Source organism: Pleurodeles waltl, chromosome 8 (genome assembly GCF_031143425.1).
Source record: "Pleurodeles waltl isolate 20211129_DDA chromosome 8, aPleWal1.hap1.20221129, whole genome shotgun sequence".
Classification (NCBI taxonomy): domain Eukaryota; kingdom Metazoa; phylum Chordata; class Amphibia; order Caudata; family Salamandridae; genus Pleurodeles; species Pleurodeles waltl.
Window position 1 is genome coordinate 103,218,394 of NC_090447.1, and position 17,682 is coordinate 103,236,075.

The 17,682-nt window shown below is 44.5% G+C and overlaps 1 protein-coding gene across 2 annotated transcripts in view; it reads right to left on the bottom strand.

The window, feature by feature from the left end:
• Positions 1-17,682, bottom strand: part of LOC138249772 (P2Y purinoceptor 3-like) — a 223,502-nt gene that overhangs the window by 8,244 nt on the left and 197,576 nt on the right. For both annotated transcript variants that reach the window (XM_069203844.1, XM_069203846.1), the window contains one exon: positions 3,626-3,813. The gene's annotated coding sequence lies outside the window, so the exon portion shown is untranslated. The remainder of the gene's footprint in view (positions 1-3,625; positions 3,814-17,682) is intronic.

The window sequence follows — 17,682 nt, forward strand, 5'->3', positions numbered from 1 at the left end:
TTTCCAAAAGATAGAAAACAATGAATCAGCTCAAAGAAACGAAAACTTTACATTAAAATCTCTATTGAAAAAATACTGTATTAATGTAATGTACTCATTCACAACTTAAAATACAAAAACCATAGACATCAGATTCACATACAGTTTGTCTCTTAAAAGCTCATCTTCTGTCAGATGTCAGTTTGTTACAAGAATTTGGTGCAAACTTGTACGTGTAATGTTTAGTTTTGTGTAATAAAATTGGTTTATTAAAATTGTTGGTTGGTCAAATTAAAAATGTATTAGGAGATAATTTGCGAAGGGGTCCCCGAAATTTTGACTGCCTAGGGGCCTCCACAGGGTTTAATCCGACACTGCTCACATCTGTCCCGTACTGAGACCATCTTCTGCTCTGAGGAAGTCTGTCACAAAAAGCCTCATATCACTTCTGCGGAGGACATGCCTTCTGCCACATCAAGACATCTGTGTGTCAGAGCCTAAGACCACTTCTGTACTGGGATTGCCTTCTGTCCAGAGGAAGACTAAACTGTGCTAGAGTCTAAAGTCACGTCTGTACTGCATTGCCTTCTGCTTGGAGGAAGGCTCGGCTCTCCAACAATAACCCATCACTGCTATAGAACAAGAAGAAAACTATGCAGTACTGGAGTATGAAATTACTCCTGTACTGAGATTATCTCATGAGAGGAGGAACACTGTGCAATAGTGTAAACTAAAATAATTCTGTACTGGGATTGCCTTCTGCCTGCAGGTAGACTATGCTGTACTGGAGACTTAAGCATAAAAACACAACAGGGTGATGGATGGAATGCTTCAATTAATCTCAGCCACAAGTAATTGCTCAGGGCCCATCCCAATCCATTGTTTTTCACCCACCATGCCACCTCAGTTTGGACCGAGGCATTTGCAAATCACTTTTGACCCTGTTCCACATGGGAACAGTGCAGCCCAAATTACCAGGCCAGGTCCTCCCTGGACCGGAACACAAGGAAACTAGGACTGGTTTGTCCCCAATTAGCGCTCTTCAGCCAGGTATAGCTTGGTTCCAGTGGCACAGTGAGTCGGGGACCCAGGTCTGGGCATACCTGGCGCACTTAGGGCATCAAATGCAAAAACAACTGGATGATGAATGGAATGCTTGAATTAATCTCAGCCATGGGAAATTGCTCGGGCAGCATCCCAATCCATAATATTTCGCCCACCATGCCACCTCAGTTTGGACCCAGACATATGCAAATGAGCCTTGACCCTGCTCCTCATGGGTACAGTCTAGCCCAAATTGCCAGGCCAGGTCCTCTCTGAACCAGACCAGCTGTACTTGGCTGATGATCCCATAACTAGGGCGAATCCGGTCCTGGGTTGCTTGTGTTCCATTTCAGGGAGGACCTGTTTTGGCAGTTCAGGCTGGACTCTTCCTATTGCAGCAGGGTCAAGACTGGTTTGCATATATCTGGGTCCACATTGTGTCACTGAAACCAAGCTGCATCTGGTTGATGAACTTATAACTAGGGCAAAACTAGCTCTAGGTTGCTTGTTTTCTGGTTCAGGGAGGACCTGGCCTGGCAGTTCAGGCTGGACTCTTCCTATTACAGCAAAGTCAAGACTGATTTGCATGTTGCTGGGTCCAAACTGAGGTGGCATGGTGTGCAAAATTACGATGGATTGGGATGCTGCCTGAGTGATTACCAGTGGCTGTGTTTTATTCAAGAATTCCATGGATCACTGTTTTGTATACGTACTCCAGAGAGAAGTCACTTCTGCACCAGGATTACCTTATGAGTGGGGGAACACTTTTGCTGCATGAAAGATGATTTGCAGTCAGCAAAAATCAAGGGAAAATTAGATAGTGCTCTCTAAAGTGCCAGACTGCAGATCAGGGTGGCCAAAGATGGTGTCTGGTTGGATCAACCTAAATGGAAATCACCATTGTCAGTGGTTATCATGTAGATCGGATGCGGATTTGGCTCTCTTGGACACCCATATTTGTATGGAAGCAAAAAACTGTAAAATAATATTAGTGTATGTTAAAAGGTCAGGTGACAGTTGTACGGGCAAATCAGACCTAAATAATCTGTGCAGATTAATGACTAAACTCCTCCCATTTGTAATGTTTCCAGTGAAAAACACCATAGATTATCTATTTATCTATCACACTTTTATAACATTACAATGTCATCTGTGTGCCACTGAAAGTTCAAACTCAGGCAACTAGATAAATATACAAAATGATCACAGCTGTGGAGAAGGCAAGCATCTTTTTGCAGAAGTACACAACGTCTGCCCAATCAAAACATGTACTCCTGGCTCCCAACGTGGGGGGAGCCTAAGCCCCTTTCTAGTGATGCTCGCATAATTGTCTGGTGACAGCTGTGCTGTCAAGCCACGCCATACCTATACCAGGAAGGAAGCATACAGTGATGTGTGTGACGTGTATCCGCTTCGGTCCTCCATACTTGATCATGAAATGGCAATGCGGGAGAAAAGAACAATACAAGACATAGAGAACAGCACAACATCGCACAATGTTTCCCTGAAATACAAATTATTTCTCATATTTCTGGAAACACTCATAAAATCCAAAGAAGGCACATCACCAGACTGATGACTAGGAAGGAAGGATGAAGACAGGATGGTAGGCTTTATTTCTAATATGAACCAAGGACTGGAAACTCAATCCCAAATCAAGACCCACAACATGTTACACCTATACTTCCAAAAAGATCTGGAGACCTATCTCTTAGAGGTACAACTTGCCCTGGATTACATCGCTGGTTATCTTCCACACACTTTAAGAGCCTCTTACCTGTATCTTCCCATGCTCCTTTGTACCAGGTATATTCTCTCTGGCAATATAGACTTATTTTCGCCCCCAGTCCCTGCACTGCCTGATGTTTCCTCTATTCTTTATTCTCACAGTAGAACACTTTGATTTCCTTGTAGTCACCTCCACTCTCTATAAACATGCTACTTACTTACATACATATGGCAGAAGAAAAAATGAAGTAAGTGGTCCATGGAGGTGGTATGTTCTTTTATAAATGCATTTGTCAATAAGCATTGGCAAAGCCGATAGGTCTGGCATTAGCAGCCAGTGCTGTGGGTTTGTCAATGCTTGTTTGTTATGGTTTTTATAAAGCATTGTCGTGGGAGCGGCCAGGCGCTTAACAATATGAGGGAAAAAATGGAAAAAGCTGAAATATTTTTTGAGTCTCAAAAATTATACATTGACATAGCAGTACCTGGCACTGAAGGGAACTACATTGCGTGTGAATGTGCTCCTTGTGAAAGGGCAGAATCCCGCCACTCACAGTGAAGCTAGCCAATGGCTGAAGTGGGCTGACCCACTGCCCCATACTCTATGCTGTAGTGGGTGGAATACAAATGTGACTAACACAACCAAAGACCAATGGATTATGAGGGCTGGCTGAAAGCCCTAGTATGTAAGTATAATATACATATAATTTTATTAAAATCAAAAGTTATTGGCTAACGCCAGGCCTAGCCATAAATAAGGAGGGGCTGGCGCTTTAATGCTTCAGTTTCACATTCTGAGCCCTCTCCTCCGGTGTAATGGAATGATTTGGGAGAGAATCCTTTAAGAGTAACACCAAATGAATGATATACTTACAGAACAGATGAAGATCCCAGGACAGGATGTTTCGACAGCGGTTCGACTTCTCTCGCATCCTCTTTTAGGGTCTGCTGCTGGGTAAAAGGCCACTTTCCATAAATCACGGGTACCCTCTCACTCTTTCAGGTCCTGCTGCCTTGTGGTTGGCGCTTGCACACGCTGCGTCGATAATTTCTCAAAACTCCCTAAAAAAAGATAGATAGAAAAGTCTGATGCTGCAGTTCAGCGCTTGGTGTTTATAATGTGAATTCTTGGCGCGCTTGGTTGCAGGCGCTAGCCACGGTGAGAACACTCTGGGCTTACTTGAACAACTTTTTTGTTCTCAAAGAACAGCAAAAACATTGTTGAGGAAAGCTGACGTAACTCAAAAAATATGACATTCCCCCGCTCTAAATATTTACTGCAGAAGTAAGCAGGGCGTAATGACAAACATATTGCTCAGTCTCAATATCTTGCATGCTTTAATTGATGCCATCCGTAAATTATATATAAAAGAAAGAAGCGCACTGCAGGACCACACACAGCCTCAGCAGAGCAGGCGGCTTGCAAGGGCTGTGCTTGCTGCAGCTGGGGTGACACTGGTGACTCCTCGCGGCTTCAACCTTGGGTTCTTGGAGGACTTCAGGAGTGGATCCCCCTTCTGCTGTGACACAACCCTTGTAACCCATCCCCAATTTACAGCACAACTTTTCTAGACACTCTCTCTCGGACCTGCTACTTCTAAAATCTATAGATGGTAGCCTGAAGATCAGGACTTTGTCTGAAAGTGCATAATTTACATGGATTTTCTATGCTGTAGACTCTAAATTTACGTACAAAATGGTAAAATATGCTATATTAAAATAACTGTGAAGACCAAATTGTCAAGCAAAAACCCAATTGCACTCAACTTCTATTTAATTTTTTTATAATAAACTTTATTAAGTTTTAGAATCCACCATTAAAAGCACCTCTACATCTGAACAACACGATCAAGTTACGAATGTCAACATGAGAAATCACACTACATATAACTTTAAAATTTGTTTTTGCAAGAAATAAGCAAAGATCTTCACAGTGTTGCGCACCCCTAAAAGATGTGTGTGCCTCTGATGACACTTTTATGAACCTTCCCTCTTGCTCTTCAGCCCCTCCCACCCCAAGTAATGGAAATGGAAAAAATGTACTCCGGGATCCCATAAACTGGAGGTGACAGGTGGCAGCAGAAGAAGGCGGAGTCAGAGGGGCGGAGGCATGAGGGGCTGAGACAGTTAACTTGTACATTTTAAACTCTGCAAATAAATTGGCAACAAAGGCAAATGTGCTCATTGGTCACAGAGTGCATCTGCTGCAGGGATGTGTGTTTCCCTATCAAGCTCTGGGGTACAATAGCAGTAAGATAGCTCCGGTGGTTAATGCACTTGCCAGTGAGCTCTATGTGTGCTCTGGTCACAGGTAGACTTATCATAAAAAGAATAGCTAATGTGCCTGCTGCTGAAACAGTGTGTAATATGCAGGTCACAGATGTTTGTTTTATGTAGATAGCTCAGTGGGTTCATGCTTTTGTTGCAGAGATCCTTAGTCACCTGCAGTTTACAGGCTACAAACCTTGAAATAAAGCTTAGTGAGTTATAAAAGGCATCTCTGAGCTGCATTCGAACTGCAAGGCGTAAGTTTAGAAACCTACTTTATTTTCTTACTCTTTCCTCATTCTAAGATTCCAAAAAGGCTCCTTTCAGTAGTACTTATGCGCAAGTTCTATATAAATGGTTATTAGTGTAATTACTCCTATAGATAGATACATCTGTTCTCCTTATAGTGCATGCGTATCTTTTACATACAGAGCTGGGAAAAGGGAAAAAACTTTTCCCAGTGTGCCTCCACACAGTTTATCTCATACACACCTGTGAAGTGAAAACAAGCTGAGTAGCATTATTTCTAGAATGCCATTGTTGTGCAGGTGTTAAGCTTCGGCTAGCTCCCATCAAGGATGAAACCAGACAAACAGACTGTTGATGGCCCTTTAAATGAGGCATTTGTGTTGGGCCAAGCTGGACAAGAGATCTCTGGCACCTGCTGCAGACAGCTGCTCTGAATGCAGAGTGTGGGCAACATTAAATGGGCCCATGTGCCAGCAATTTGCACCAGGAAACACCACATTTCACTGGGGCCTGCCCAGATCCCACATCTGGCATACAATTCACTGTTCCAGCACTGCACCCCCCCAACTCTGCCTCAAAATGACAACCAGCAACTGCAGTATTCAGACTAGAACTGTGAGCAGCAAGGGTTCCTCCTATGGAGAGTCCCTAACTTAAGAACTGGTTTTGTGCATTGCTAAGAAGCTAGGCACACGTCTCATGAGTAGGAGCGGGGTGCACATACGCGTATACCCAGTGACACCGTTCGCGCCCACCAGTGGCAGCAGAGCCACCCACTGCACCTCCAAAGGGAGTTGCTTAAACTATAACTTTGGGGCTTAGATGCTCCAATCTCATGACCTCAAAGGCACTTAGGGTTGCTTTATCTTTCATGCTTATGGCCCTGATACTGAATGACAAGGTTGGGCTAGTTCTTGCTGGGTTATGTGTAGCTCCTATCGGTGCAGCTTGGGACCCAGAGCTCGCTGGGCTCCTTAGCTGACTCAAATGAATTGTGGGGGTGTTGGTTTTATGGTAGCAAACGTATCTATATATAGGGCACGTTCAGAGGCCTCGGGTTGGCCAACAGCAAGTCCCTTTTTGCGAAATTATGCGGCTGTGGTCTCGTCCCTTGCACATCTCTGTATGTGCATGCTTAATACTTTTGGTTAATGCCTTAAAAACAGTTCTAGGTGTAGCAGCATCTTAGGGATTTGTGGGGCCCTGGGCAAAATATATTTAGGGGTCTACTGTTCAGAACAACTTTGAATTAACTGCCCAACTTCAGCTAAGTCAAACCTTCCTCGCTTAAAACAACACTGAATTATATTTTAATGTTTCAGAAACAGGGGCGCACAAAAACAGTTGAAATTTCAAGCTGCCTGGTGTCCCCCAGCCAAGCAGTACCAAAAGAAACCTTGAACAGGTAGTGAGGAATTAATTTCTTTCTACGCATGGATTTAGATTTTTTTGTGTTTCAGAAACAGTATTTTACCTTAGATTGAGGATCTAACAAGCCCCTTCCTCTCATTGTTGGAAATATGCAGTAAGGGTGTCTTGGCAGATGTTTAGTTACGACTGCATAATATTATAATGCGACATATGCACCTTACCCTTGAAACTGTGGCAGAGATGTGAAGTAGACGGAGGAGGGAAGCAGTCACAGAGGTAGGGAGAGCTTGGGGTACACAAAAGGGTGATGTTCCCACAGAGCTAAGGAAGAAAGAGATGTGTACCAGTGATGTGGAATCGGAGGGAGATAAAATGCTCTGTTGAATGCTATTTTGTATTAAACAAGTCAGACTTTGGGCTTCCTGATTGGTTGTTCTTTCTTTTTAACAAACGTGCAAAAAACGTATTCAAAACCTTTCCCGGAACACCTCCCAGCCACCGTAGATCACATAGCTTTAAAAACGTGACAATAAACGTTTGCAAAACTTCTGCCTTTTCAGGATGTTTTATAATCCACCAAAAGATCCTTGTTCTGGATTCTGTGATATGCAAGACAGTGACACACATCATGGCTCGCTTCAATCTCTGGAAACTGATCATAATAACTAAGCAATTACATCCCCAAATCAACCTGACCAACACCTGTAGTCATCTGATTAATTTGTTGTACATCATAACACTCAACCTGGATCCCCAAGACCTACTGGGGAGCAGCCACAGCATATCTGCCGCCATCACCCGGTTATATGTCGGAACCGCGGGTGCCTAAACCACCAGTGGCTCAACAACGAGGTGGGAACAACGACCTCGTTCTAAACACTAATGCCTTTACCACCAATGCGTTTACAACGATTTTACCATTGTAAACACATTCCAGGTAAAGGAATTAGCGATCAGCATGCATGACCCAGCACCCCAGCCCCCCACCCCACCCCTTAAACCTAAACCCTGAGCCTCCCTCCCCCCCAAACCCTAATCACCCCCAGCCCCCCACCCCACCCCTTAAACCTAAACCTTGAGCCTCCCTCACCCCCAAACCCTAATCACCCCCAGGCCCCCACCCCACCCCAAAAACTAAAAATACCTTGAGTCCCCACCCCACCCTTAACACCTAAACTCTGCCCCCCTAAACCCTAATAATCCCCTCCCAAAAACAGCCCCAGTCCCAACCCAACTTACCTCCTGCTTCACCGCGTCCACTCCGACTCCCTTCTGTACCTTAACCACGCATGTACGTTGTTCAGACATGCGTGGTTAAGATACCAAAACCAGGGAGTCGTGGAAAACGAAAGCGTTGTTTCGCAACCTCACGGTTCCAGACTCGTTCTTCCGGGTGTTTCCCTTAAAGCATATGCAGGCGCGGGTACTATAGCTAGATAAGGGCACAACTGTGGTTCCCACATACAACACCTACACCATCCACCTAGGCCCTACGGTGGAAACACTTCCATCCATAGCAGAGCCAGGAAGCTACCCATTCCGAAAGAGCTTTAGCGCCTCGTCGGGAGTAATAAGCACTATATATATGCAATTACAAACTTACCCCGTCCAGTAGACTGAATTACACCGTATTTCCTTATAAATAGAAATACTCGCACAGTCATGCTTTAAGAATGTGCAGTATCTGGGAAGGTCTTGCATCCCGTAAGCACAGTAACACGCGCCATTTTTTCTATTTTTACCAATATCAGTCAACGCCCTGCACAGCACTTATGTTGGTAAATAGACTAATTCTGGACCAGAGACGTGCTGAGGCTTGTTTTCCATTTGGATTTTCCAACATATGCAACCTGTTGGGTCTATTTTAAGCAGTGTTTTTAGTTCCATAACACAGGCTTCCGTTCCACTTCCCACTCCCATCAGTCTACTGGGCACTTACCGGAAACAACTTCCCTGCTCCGTGCTGGGACACTCTGGTCAACAGGCGAACAATAGCCCTCTCTCTCTAGTCACTGACCATTGGCTAAACAGGGCTCCTGATAAGAGTTTAAAATCGGAGCATTTCACTCCATCCTTTGGGAAGTTAGAAGAAAATAATTTATTATGTGAAAAAGGAAATCTCACCATTATTACTATTCACGTTGTCCCTGACAGGATTTATGTTTTTAATTCAAATATTGGTAGAAATATTGGTAACAAAATAGAAATATCTGAATTTTAAAACACGAGCCTTTTCAAGTATGATCCGTGTTTTATTTGTGGAATGGAATTCACAAAATACAATGACGTGTTTTCATTTAAAAAGACCTCCTTCAGGTCAGGCCCAGGAGTGTAGAATTCCTTTTGCGGATATCCAGGACATATTCTTTGGGATCAAGGCCAACAAGTTTTAATGTTTATTTTGACATCAGGAACCTTTGTCTGCCAGTTTACAGTAGCCCAGTATGCATCTGTGAAAGAGGACTGTCTGTGCCAAAGGCAGGAGGTCTCACTACAGGTGTAAACTGGTCAAGCTCTTACATGCGATTCATTATTACAAAGGCCTTTACTATTAAGGTGAGTTACGGACATTCAGTGAGGTGTTAGTTAAACCTGCATCACTGACAACGGTTCCAGAATAAAAACATTCACATATTTCCAAATGTGACAATTTGAAGCCACTTATAATACTCCCAGATTGCTCCCTGCTATATGCAAGTATATGCAGAAGCATGAAAGCAGGACTGACTATTGCTTTCCAAATAAAATATAGTCAAAAAAGGCATCTTTAAAAAGACGTTTTCCAAAAATACTGTTCAACTTTTAATATACGTTCTCCAAGGCGTTATTTAGGAAAAACATGCTTGATCAATCAATCAATCAATCCCAGCGCCTTGAGACCCTCACGGGTGAGTAGCACGCTCTACAAATTTTTTTGATTGATTGATATACATTTCTCAAGGGCAATTATGCACACATACATTTGCTCATATGAAAATCTGCTGAACAAATGCAAATTCACGTCCCCAAACTTCCTTCTTCCCACTTTGAAAAACGTTTTACCCCTGCCTTTGTCAGGAGTAAATATCTAACCTTTTCCAATGGGGAAAGAGATTGCAGAGTAGTTTATGAATGCATTTAAGCATGTATGTTTATGGGTGTGCACAAACTCATGGACATTCCAACCCTGAAACTACTACCTCTCGCCAAGGTCCAGCTCCTGTACTGATCTGAAGTTGCACAGTACTGGCGGGGTGGAACATCCACACCCTTAAAAATCAGTTCTGTGTGGTAACACCCCATCAGTACCATGAAAGGATGAGTTTATCCCAGCGATGGCAGCTGCAAATGTCAATAGTGTGTGTGGAGGCGGGCCATGGGGGTAGGAGCGGATGGGAGAGAACATTTTTTTTATTTTTTTTAAACACTTACCTTCCCTCCGTTCCCGCTGCCACCGACTCCTGCCGCCTTGCTTGTCGCTCCTCTTCTTGTGGTGTCCCAACATTCACTGATACACCTGCACAGGCTCCCCAGCAATCCTGGTGCTGCTTTCATGCTAATCATAGCATGAAAGCAATGTCAGGATTGGTCTGAGTGGCTTGGACTGCCACTCAGACACAACCCTGGGGTCTGTGCAGTTTCTCCAGCCCGGCTGTATACACAGCTGGGTTGGAGAAACCTAAGTGCGCATGTGTTTGGCCGGCCTAAGACGGTCGGCCAAACACATGCACACTTAGGTGCACTGTCTCCTCTCCCCCCCTCCACCTCCCGTGGCCTAGCCCCGCCCCTCCCTGCATTGCTGGCTGAGCCAGCAGATGAAAAATAAAACGATAATAAGCTATTGTTTTTTTTTTTATCTCCTGGCTCTTAGCCAGGGGGCCGACGCCCCTCTGCCATTGCGGAGGAGCAGCCCTGGTTTAACCCCATGGAATGGGGAATAACCATATAGATCTTGTTTTTGCTGGGAGGAATTATGCACATTTTTCCTTTCCTGTTGGTATTACTCATCACATTTACCACCTGCTGTGGGAAGGTCGTAAACATGAGCAGTGGGCTGCTGCGGGGCATGGGAGGGTAAGGACGATGCTGCGGGGTGTAGAGAGGATGATGCAGAGGGTGGGAGAGAGTAGAGCCTGGAGGAGGGGAGCATCACATCAGCTCCATGTGCCAAGGCTAAGGGCTTGGAGGCGGCATGAAAACGGATCACTGCTGTAATGCAGCCTGTATTCAAAGTGATTTTAGCGACTGGTAAAATCTGGTTGGTTGTTCCCGTAACAGGTAAATCTGGATCTTGGAGAAGTAAACATCTTGCAAATTTCCACACCACTGATGCATACAGCCATCTTAGAAGGGCAGGCCATAGTGCAGACCTAACCAGGAAGAGCTCAAGTGTTGTATCCTTTGCCCAGTACAGAACTTTGCAGTCCCTTGGCTGACCTCCCATCTCACACGCTGCACTGATCATGGAACACCCCCAGGGGGAGACCACGGCTGTGGAAACACCTGTGTGGTGGAGACCGCAAGGACACCCAGTCACACGCCGAGCACAGCGGCGCACAGGATGTCTGATGGTGCAGTACGTGCACCATCTTCCTCTTGGTACTTGCAAATTCAGGTGAGTTTTTGGCATAGATATCACCTCAAGGCTCCCAGGGGGCTTTCTGGACCACTCTTGTTCCTTTTCCATATTCGCTCAGTATAATCACCCTACCTAGCTCCTTTTATTGCTAGGCTTTTGCTATCCTTTTGTGGTGGTGATTCTGGCCTTCCCTTTCTATCACTCTTAGGACTGTACTACCGCTCCTGTTTGGTGGTGTTCTGCTGTGCGTGAAGCTGTTCTGGAATAAAAAACCTGGGGAGCTGATGAAGTGGACTTGTGAGGATACCCTAGTGGCACATGTGGGCCTGCTCCATTCAGCAATGACAACACTCCTCTGTCATCTGCTGATCTCATTTACTCTACAGTGATACCAGTGACTACTTCTTCATTTCCACTACTAGCGGACAAGCATCTCTAGAACCTAGGAGAATGTCCTCTTCCAGGGTTCTACAAAGTGGGCTTACTAAGTATTATAGGAAGAACCATCCTACTGTTGACGTAGACAGCATCCAAGCCAACCACTATTCTTACATTTAATGCACTTATGCTTTATGCACTCATGCAATAGTATAATGTGCACTCGCGTAATGTGCACTCGCGTTACATGCATTCGCGTTACACGCACTCGCATTACATTCTTTGTTATGATCCTTTAGTAATGGAGTTCTGCAGATGCTTCTCGGCTGCACCCTGGGTACTCCTCTTCCCTTAGAGATCCCTGGTATCTGCTTGAGAGCAGAAACAGCTCAGCACAAGGTCGGACCCCCTGACACTGCAGTAGGATGGATCACCAGCAGTGAGCAGGGTTACACTGTGTAACAGACTCACTGTGCACACTGTCCTTGCAATCACAATCTACAATTTTAAAACTAAAGTGCATACCTTGTGCATGGAACTTCTACAAGTACTTCGTAAAGGTTAATCCAGGCAGATGGAAACTGAGTGAATTTTGGGATGCTTCTGAAAACTGCTTCATAACATTTTCAAAACTTGGGGGCAAATTGAAAATGGACTCACACCAATGGTATATTTCAGAAACTGTGAATCAGAGGGATGTTGAGGTTGACACAGTTGGTTACTACTATGGGGCAGTCACTGAGATACCTCTTGCGGTTTGGGGTAAATTGGGCAGGATGGTAAAAAACACCTGATTACAGAAGTACAAAATACAGTTTTGCAGTACAATCTATTTACACCATGGTAACATGACTGGGGGCAGCTAATGCTTTGCAGCTGACAAGAGAAATAAGAACACAAAACAGCGTCCAAGAAAAGGCACCATTTATCACTCAAAAAATAAAGCCAGCTCTGAGATAGTTCTGAAATGGGTGACACCCATCAGCATCTACGACGATGTGAGCCTTGGTGATGCTGGTCCATGACTCAAGAGGTCCTGCTGGCACCAGAGGGATGGAGGTGGGGTGGGCGGATTCTACCTCCATCATAACTTTACCATTTTTCTGGGTTTGGTTCTCACTTTCTGGCAGCCAATTTTACCTTTGTCATATTAATGTATTGCGAATACCCGTATGTACTCTGTGCCCGCTGCCGGTAGGTGGACAAATCCTCGGTACTTGTGTGCTGCTGTAATTGGCGGTAATCTTGGCGTTGACCGAGCTATAATTCACTGAAGGTGACAGCTCTGATTTAAAGAAAGCGTCATGTTTTATCTAACTTTCCGTAAACAAACACAGCAACATGCCGAGATTGTACTTCCATTTATTCTAGTACTTGTTCTCGAAAGCTAGAATCCCAAATACTTCACCCTAATAATGGTGTTACCTTTTCAAGATCAAGTGATTTGTGCCTTTCCATCTATGTCTAGTAAATGCAATACAACGGGGCAGCTGTGTTGAAAAATAGCTGCAATTTCCAAGCGTCGTTAGAGCGATTTTCTAATTCTGCATACAACACACAGTAAATGCATTACAAACTATTCCGCCAGGTGGCAATAGCTATCCTTGAATTCACAAATCTACCGTTCCTGAAACCACCCCTACACAATACCTACGTGAACGAAAAACCAGATTTATTTTTGGTGTCATTGCGGGAAGCCGTACTGCAGGCGTTCTGCTTTACATCCCCTTGCACGCCTTTGGAAATGGTGGGGAAACTTTCAACTTCCTAATAGTGAAACTGAAAGAGGGGCAGTCCTTTCTGTTTGTACTAACTGTATGTGAATATTCGCACTTTCTTCCCACCTTGACATTTGGGGCTAATTCAGAAAGGCATGTAACAAATAGTGCACATAGGAGTACTACTGTAATACTCTTTCAAACCACTTTACATATTATTGTGAATCTGCCCCAAAGCCCTTCGGTGTCTATCAATGGGAATTTGGACTTCTTGAAAAAGGCGCCTAGCCAACAGGCCCGGTTCTAGACCATTGGCCCTCCCAGTAACAGAAAAAGAGGCCACAGAGAAAGCATCTGTCAAGTGCTTCCTCCAAGTCGGCAAATGTGATGTTTTATTTCACTTTAATTATCAGTCAGGGGGCAATAAGAAATCTCTAGAATACATTTTCTAGTGGAATTTTGTAATAGCTGTTTTACTTGTGTACTGATAGGGAGAAAAATACCACCTTTAGATGATTCTTCTACTGTCTGTGACAAAAAAGAGAACAGGCCTGTGGCAAGCTTAGCTCATGTCCGAGGCAAGCTGCAGCGGGGAGGTGTGTGTTGGGGAAGAGGGGACAGGGGTTTACCTGCCAATGATGCAGCAGGTGCAGTGGCACCACAGCCCAGGTTGTAGGCTACTTCCAGAATTGTTGAAAATTGGGCACAATTTGGCCCACCAAAATGCACCCTTGGCCCATCCAGATATAAATTCCTGGAACCGGGCCTCCTAGCCAATGTACTAATGAAATTTGTCAGCACCAGAGGAAGCTGAAAAGAGTCTCAGGGCCTGATTTAAAAGGCCCTAGCGCCACCTTAACGCCGCCATAACTTCATTTTTTACGCTAAGGCAGCGCTAAAGGGGCTTTTTACACATGCCATATTTACAAAGTGGTGCAATGCATGCACTTTGTAAACTCTTTCCCCACATTATGCCTGCACCAGGCATAATGTATGCAAGAGGGGGCATTCCCCTGTTAGGGGGGGGCGTAAAAATGGTGCAAGGAAATCTAAGAGATTTCCTTGCGCCATTTTTTTCTGCACTTTTTTTCTGCACTTTTAATGCCTGCTCAGAGCAGACATTAAAAGTGGGCATACCAATATTTATAAAGGGCCCCTATGTACTCTGCAGGAGTAGCACCAATATTTTGGTGGTACTCCTACAAAGTACATCAATAGCGTCAGGAATTCTGATGCTATTTCCGTCTACCCTGTTGCGTGGTGCGCCGTATTTTAAATACAATGCACACATGGTGGCGGTACGGGGGGCGCTAAGGGGCGCAACGAAAGCGGCGCTGCACTCGGTGCCCCGCCACTTATCTTAAATCAGCCCCTCAGTGCTCTGTAATCGGTTTATGGAAATGTACAGGGTCTCCCACATGCAAGTTTCACCCTTTAGTAGAAATCGGTTTTACACTTCGAGAATGTATATCAGCGCAATGAGACTGGCGACAATGAATGTGTTACAATAGTTTATTGCTGTAAACTAACTGAATGGCTTGTTTAGAGCAGTTCCATGTGTAATTGCCGAGCACACCAATTAACAGTCAGTGTGGCCATCGGTTGGCTAGTGCATGTGCAACTGCTGTGTAACTGAGCACAAATGCATTCACTGGATCACAGACCTGATTAAAGGGGCCGTCCAGAAAATGACGTCACAATAGGTTTCAAAATCAACTTATAAAAAAAAAAAAAACATTCTAGAAAACAAAGGTTGATTCTGGAATGGTTATTGTTGGGGGTTGTTAATAACGCGGCACTGGGTAAAAATATGTTTGTTATTTCGCCATAAGATGGCCCCTTACGGGGAATTTGTAAAGCGCAAACGTAGCTCGCGAACATTTGAGCGTGGACATTTCTACTAGTGTGTTTTTGGATGCCGATTTACCAAAATGTCGGAGGCAGCGGAAGTGGCATCTCTCCCTAATGTCATCTCTGTAAATTACATCACTTCACCTCTGATGACATCACAAGGTATATATAACTATGGGAGCACTTATTCTGATGGCATTGCAGGAAGTGTGAAAAATATGCAGTAGAGTAGCAAGGCTGCTGTGGGCTCTGATGCAACTAAGGAAAGTTGGCCACCTATCCCAGTGGCTAGGTAGAAAAAACAAAAACAGAACTGACATTGGGGCAAAGGGACCCAGGCAGTCCTGGGCACTGGTGCCAACAACCCGGCTACATTAATGAAATCTGTGCTCCTGTTTCCTTTTACCGCTTCACTCGCCCACATGTCTGCATCATTCCCTGAATATCGACAGACGTTGGGACGGGAATGCCCCCTACATGGTGTACCTGTGTGGTTCCCTACCTTAAAGGCCCAGCTGTTTGTGCCTGGTAAACAGATTTTTCATGTATGATCCTGACCAGTGCTTAATTTGTAAATAAAAACTTGACGGTGCTCAAAGCTCTCCTCTGAAACATGCGGCTGCTGCAATTAAATGTCAGAGCACAGAATACTAAGGTAGAGTAATCCAGAAGCCATCTCGGGCTTCTTGATCCATGAACAGCCACTCCCTGCCCCTTCAGCTCACTCTTGGAGCTTTCTGCTTTCTCCCTCTGGGACGCTTTTTCATTTTTCTCCTCCTCTGTCTTTCCCAAATGTGTCTTTTGCTTGCACTAAATGCTTGTTGCAGAAGAATAAGGGCCAGCCCTCAAAAATAAGTGCCAGTGTTCCGCACCAGAAACAAGCACAAATTAAGCACTGGTCCTGACATCTTGCTAATCTTGCATGCATACAAAGGCCTAGTTCTGTCCTTGAAATGACTAGAGGGCCTTGTTTAGAACTTGATGGACGAGTTACTCCTTCGCAAAGGTGACAGATTTCCAGTCTGCCGAAATATAAATCCCATTATTTCCTATGAGATGTATGTTTCGTCTGAAGGGATATCCATCACCGCTGTGACAGAGTAATTTGTCCGCCAAGTTCTAAATCAGGTCCTAGGTCTTGAACTTGTCCTGTAACCTGGAGGGGCGAAGCAAGTGTGCTTTCATTTACTCACAGTGAATTTCTGCCCCAGTAGTGGGCTTAGCTTGATGAGCGATGGTGGCAGCACACTGTGTTTTGGGAATTAATAGACTGACTGGATCTTCTTATGAGAGTCACTGGAGTGAAGGCCTACGGGCCTACTCTTGCACAGTTCTGCTTCTAAGCACCTAGCCAGTCCATTTCACTAACTTTCCAATTGCATGTTAAGGATGTTATGTGTACCCTGCGTGGTACATGTATTGTGTATTTGATGATCCAGAATAATGGAGGCCAGAAGCATCCATTCTGGACACCTTCAGTCTGACCTTGCACTAGAGAGATGTGAGGATTTTGCTCTGAGACAATAAATGTGCTTTGAAAATGTTCTTGTAGCTGGAGGAGGTGATGAAGACACTCCAATGAGGGGAGTGGAGACAAGGATCCTTCAGATATTCGAAGGAGCCTTTTTCTTAGCAAGTAGCTGCTGGTTACACTTCCTCAACATTGTCATTTGATAGGTCACTGTCATGGTGGGCAGTAATATGACCATCCACAAGCATCATACACTTCCCTAAACACCAGGATACAATAATCATATGACCAGCTCTTAGCATCATAAACCTTCTTAAATGTCTGGATACAATCATCATAGGACCGGTCACAAGCATCATAAACCCCCTTAAGTGCCCAGATGCAACCATCATAGGACCAATCACAAGCATAATAGACCACCTTTAATGCCCAGATGCAACCATCAAAAGACCAGTCACAAGCATCATAAACCACCTTTAATGCCCAGATGCAACCATCAATAGACCAGTCACAAGCACCATAAACCACCTTTAATGCCCTGATGCAACCATCATAGGACCAGCCAAAAGCATCATAATCCACCTTAAATGCCCAGATGCAACCATCAAAAGACCAGTCACAAGCATCATAAACCACCTTAAATGCCCAGATGCAACCGTCATAGGACCAATCACAAGCATAATAAACCACCTTTAATGCCCAGATGCAACCATCAAAAGACCAGTCACAAGCACCATAAACCACCTTTAATGCCGCAACCATCATAGGTCAAGTCAAAAGCATCATAATCCACCTTAAATGCCCAGATGCAACCATCAAAAGACCAGTCACAAGCATCATAAACCACCTTTAATGCCCAGATGCAACCATCAAAAGGCCAGTCACAAGCATCATAAACCAACTTTAATGCCCAGATGCAACCATCATAGGACCAGTCAAAAGCATCACAAACCACATTAAATGCCCAGATGGAACCATCTTAAGACCAGTCACAAGCATAATAAATACCCTTTAATGCCCAGATGCAACCATCATAGGACCAGTCAAAAGCATCATAATCCACCTTA